We start from the raw sequence: 5662 nt of genomic DNA on the forward strand, positions 1-5662 counted from the left end.
GGTAGGAGAGCTAAAATTAATGCCTCCAGCGCTCCCACAGCTTCCACCCGCAGTTCCTGACAGTATACCCCCGTCTCCTCGGAACCCCCCCTGGCTTCCCGGGATGACGTTGATGGAACCTCCTTAGCAATCGGGGGGCATGAATATGGGAGCTTGGTTCCCAGGACCTCTCTTCTACAGGGTAGCCCTTCCAATGCACCAGGTATTGTACCCTGCCCTTACGATATCGTGAATCAACCAGGTAGGAAACTTCATACTCATCAGGAACTGGAGCTACAGGAGTTTGCACTCTAAGAAACCGTCTCTGGAAAGGGTCTTCCTTGTGCAGTTTCAGAAGGGAGGTGTGGAAAACTGGATGAACCCTCTGGAGACATTTGGGTAACTTAGGTTTATAGGCCACCGGATTAATTCTGGAAAGGACGGGAAAGGGACCCAAATATCTTGAAGAGAATTTACCAATGTGAACCCATTTTGGCAGGAACTTGGTAGACAACCAGACTAACTGACCTGCCTTCCAGTCTGGGTTGTTACGTCGGCCCTTGTCGGCCCACCTCTTTTGTGATTGTTGACTGGTTTCGTGTGCCTTCTTGGCTAAGGTATGTACTTCATGTAGGTCCTTTAGAATACTGTCTAGGGCAGGTACATCGGTTGAAGGTCTATTATTCCAAGGTAAGTGTTGAGGATGATAGCCATAGGTACAGTAGAAAGGGCTCATCTGGATGGTTGTATGGAAGGAATTGTTATAGGCGAATTCTGCCTGTGGAAGGAATCGAAACCATTGGTCCTGCTGGGGTCTACAAAAGCATCTTAGGTACTGTTCGAGGCTTGCATTAAGCCTCTCTGTCTGCCCGTTACTCTGGGGATGGTATCCTGAAGAAAGAGCCCTGTGAATACCCATTGATTGACAGAGCGCTGACCAGAACCTGGAGGTGAACTGCGAACCTCGATCCGATACAATGGTCCTGGGTAAACCATGAAGACGAACCACGTCACAGAGGAAAGTGGCTGCGGTTTCTGGTGCTGTCGGAATATGGGAGAAGGCGGAGAAATGAGCTAGTTTACTGTAGGAATCTACCGCAACCATGATTACGGTCTTACCATATGATCTGGGGAGGTCAACAATGAAGTCTGTGGAAACGTGCTCCCACAGAGGTTCTGGCAACTGTGGCTGTTGCAATAATCCAACCGGTTTCCCCGTTTAGTACTTGCTAGATGCGCAAACAGGGCAAGAGGATACGTATTCCTGTACGTCCTTCCTAAGGGTGGGCCACCAGAAACCCCTGTGAAGTAGCTCGTATGTCTTCCTGATTCCAGGGTGGCCTACCAGGGGGGCATCGTGACACCAGGAAAGCACCTGTCTCTGTAACGGCTTAGTGGGAATAAAGAGAGCAGAACAATGGTAAAAGAGACCATCACTAGCCTGAGTAACCGTAGAGGGTAATCCGCCTTGCACATTATAACCTGGGATCAGATCTTGAAGGAAAAGGGAGGCTGCTGCAACTATCTTAAGGTCCGGAAACACCAGTTCGTGATTCTTATCATCCCCTGAGTTGTCCCCGTATCTGCGGGACAAAGCATCAGCCTTATGGTTCTCCGAACCTGGAATGTGAGTAATTATAAAGTCAAATTGTAAGAAGAAGTAGGCCCACCTGGCATGACGGGCATTTGTGCATTCCATCTGTTGAAGGACTTGTAGGTTGTGGTGGTCGGTGCGGATTAGGAAGCTATGGGCCCCACCTTGCAGGAGATGGCGCCATTCTTGACAAGCTAACTTGATAGCCAACAGTTCTCTCTCAAGGACAGAATAGTTTCGTTCACTGCTGGTCAACGTTTTAGAGTAGTAGGCAACCGGGTGTTCTTCCCCATCATCTGCCTTCTGGAGTAGAATGGCCCCTACTGCCCCAATGGAAGCGTCTGTTTCCAAGATGAACTGTTTAGCCTGATCTGGTTGGACGAGAATAGGAGCTGAAATAAACAAATCCTTTAGTCGTTGAAAGGCTTCTCTGGGTCTTATGTCAAAGATGAATTTGACTCCCTTTTTTAGAAGAGATGTGATGGGTAACACTATGTTGGAAAAATTGGGTATAAAACGTCTGTAAAAATTTGCCAACCCAAGAAACCTTTGTACTTCTTTGACGTTCGAGGGTTCCTTCCATTCCACTATGGCCTTTATCTTCCTTGGGTCCATCTCGATGCCGTCCTTAGATAGGATGAAACCTAAGTAGGATATAGTGGTCACCTCGAACTCACACTTCTCTGGTTTGACCAGCAGTTGATGTATTTGTAGACGATGTAGTACCTCCTTGACAAGTCGACGATGGTCTTGTAAAGTGCGAGAAAATACCAATATATCGTCTAGGTAGACGACCACAGACAGAAACAGCATGTCCGAAAATATCTTATCCATGAACCGTTGGAATTTAGCTGGTGCATTTACCAGCCCAAAGGGCATCACCCTATATTCAAAGAGCCCCAAAGGGGTACGAAAGGCAGTCTTCCATTCGTCACCCTTTTGTATCCTCAAAAGATGGTATGCACCTCTTAAATCAAGCTTGGTAAAATAGACAGCCCCCTGGACTTCCTCCAGGACTTCTCGTATCAATGGCATAGGGTATCTGTCGCGAATGGTGACTTGATTTAGGCCCCTGTAGTCTATGCATGGTCGTAGTTCAGAGGTGTCTTTCTTTGGGATAAAGAACAAGGAAGCCCCATAAGAAGAATTGGATTCTTGGATAAGTACGTTTTGTAAATTAGCGTCCAGGTAGTCTTTGAGAGCACGTTTTTCTGGCATGGATAATGGATACATGCGACCAAAAGGCACCACTGCTTCCGGCGTAAGGTCTATGGAACAATCTTCATTCCTATGAGGGGGTAAGATTCTTGGCAGTGTATCTAGGAACACCTCAGCATATTCCCGGTATTGGAGCGGAACAGAAGACACGGTCACTGTTCAGATGGTGTTGGTCTCTTCTTCATAGGATCTTTTGACAGGAAGTTTCATGCAGTTATATTCGCAGTATGATGAGTTAAAACTCACTCTGTTGGACGTCCAGTCGATGGTGGGGTTATGCCGTCTCAACCAAGGTATCCCGATAACCAGGGAAGTGAGCTGCCCTGATAAGATCGAAAACCATATACTCTTGATGATCTCCCAGTTTCATCCTCAATGGAATAGTCTTGTTGATTATGGGACCTGAAGACAAAGGTGTACCGTCCACTCCTTCGACTGGTATGGGTCTTGGCTTAGGTCTTGAAGGTACCATCTTCTTCTTGGCCCAATTTAAGTCGATAAAGTTACCCGCTGCACCGCAGTCCAGCATAGCCAAAGCTTCTATGGGTCCTGAATCAGATAGCCAAAGGTGTACTCTGAATACCATGAGTTGATTGTCGTCTGAATCCTCTATTGGTTTGGAAGAGTTGCAAGGGTGGCAGGTGGCTCCCCCGATACTTCCCTTGCGTAAGAACGGGGGCTGGAGTTTTCCTTCCTCCTGGGTGGTACTTCTGGACAGTTCCTTAAGAGATGTTTGGACGAACCACAATACATACATAACCCAGCTTCACGACGTAGTCTTCTCTCTTCCTGGGTTAACGGTCCTCGCATGGATCCAATCTGCATTGGCTCTTCCGTAAAATACGTGTTCCTAGGTGATGGTGATTGGGAAGGCCGTGTGGATGTCTGAGGAACGCTGCGACCTCTTCTTCTTTCCTGACGACGTTCTAGTATCCGATACTCAATCTGTAAAGACAATGTTACCAAATCCTGAAAGGAGGCCGGCCTGGCCACTCTGGCTAGTTCATCCTTAATCTCGTCTTGGAGGCCCCGGCGGAAAATGGTCTGTTTAGCTGAGTCCGGCCAGTCGGATTTAGCGGCCAGCCTCGTAAAAAGGGATATGTACGTCTGTAGGTCTGTGGTTCCCTGCCGTACATCGAGTATCGCTTCCAGAGAGGTGTACAGCACTTCTGGTTGGTCGAATCGCGCTTTAAGCGATTCCACAAAGTGGTCAAAGTTGTTTAAGGAGGGATCATTCCCGGTGACCAAGGGAGTGGCCCAGGATAGAGCATTTCCCATAAGATTGGCGATGATGAATCCAACTCTGGATCGAGCGGTGTCATAGGCATAAGGTCTGAAAGTGAAATGGACCTGGCAGGTGTCAAGGAAGTCCTTCAGACCCCCAGGATGTCCGTCGTATTTACCGAAGGACAAAGCCATGGGTGGTAAGTCCCCCTGGTCCTCGCGGCGTAGCACCACCTGCTGTCTCAAGCCGATATTCTCATTACGTAAAGCCTGTACTTCAACAGTAAGGTTCTGCATGGCAGCCACCAGTTCTTGATACTGTTCCAGGGACGCCATGGGTATCTTTGGCCGTTGTATGCTGTCAGGTCCCTGTGTACCCTCCCAATCCTCCTCACCTGATTCCACTGAAGTAAGGTCCTCGGATACAGTACCAGATGGTTTGCTCTTCTTTTTCTTGTCGGAATATGGCTTTTCTTTAGGCTTGTGGTCCTTCCGTTCGTGTAAATAGGGTCTGGCTCCCCCGGAGGCCACCTTGGCAGAGCTAGAACCTGTCCTTGGGGCACCCCGGGGAGCCAGCCCCAAAGCAGGGAAAAAGCCAAGTGGCAGAAAAAACCCTGATGTCCAAGAGTCTTGATTGGAGTTAAATGTTCCGAGTGCAGAGTAGAAACAAATGGGATCTTAGAACTGAAACGTGGCAGCAGGAAGTTTAAGCAGCTATTCCCTGGGATAGGAAGCAATCGCCTCAAAAATAGAAACAGGAAAAAACAAGAGTGCTCCAGGCAAAGAGAGCGGAGACCACTGAAAGAAGGAGGCGAACAGCCGGAAACGAAGGTAAGAAATGAGCGGCGATAGATGCCGGAATAGTACTAGAAGTGAACCGCAAGACAGCGGAAGAAACCCGGGTTCGAACAGAACGCGGAAAGTAGGAATGCCGGCAAGACGCCGAAAGAGAAAAAGGTACGGAAAAACAGAAAGAAACAAACCTTAGTAGGGAGGCAGGAATAAGAGATACACACAGAAAAAACAAGGAAGAACGTCAGGGCGAAACTGACAGGTAAGAGGACAAACGTTTAAGTCGCACAGAGCGTTGTGCCAAGAACAACAGATACAACGCAATGAGCGCAGGAGCGGGGTCTGGTAATATACTAGACGCCGCCATATTGGATGAGGACTAGAGCGGTAGGAGAGCAAAATTAATGCCTCCAGCGCTCCCACAGCTTCCACCCGCAGTTCCTGACAGGTACAATCTTTAAACCTTCACAAAGCAAATCACATGGCTTCTCTTTGCTGTGGTTTTTCTTGTGTACTCATGGACCATCTATTGGTTCACTCATAATTCATTTCATTATTTTCCATTTTCTATTTTCTCTCCTTTTAATACACAAGCAGTCCAAGAAAATCCTTTTTAACATGCCGCTGCCAGGGATACAGTCGCTCCACAATTACACCGGCCTCCCAGGGGCCTTGACACTTCTATAACCTCTCTCCATATTTATTGATTATCACAGTGATACCTAGACATTTTCTCTCCACCGGATTAGTCACATTTGGGGTAAGTCTAGTGTATAAACATCCTTTCGGTTATTTAGATATCATACGACATAAAGCTCTAGACGCATGCGTAGTCTTATCCCATATGTGATTGAA

The sequence above is a fragment of the Ambystoma mexicanum genome, chromosome 8 (assembly GCF_040938575.1).
Source record: "Ambystoma mexicanum isolate Mex_15411 chromosome 8, UKY_AmexF1_1, whole genome shotgun sequence".
In the NCBI taxonomy this organism is placed as follows: Eukaryota; Metazoa; Chordata; class Amphibia; order Caudata; family Ambystomatidae; genus Ambystoma; species Ambystoma mexicanum.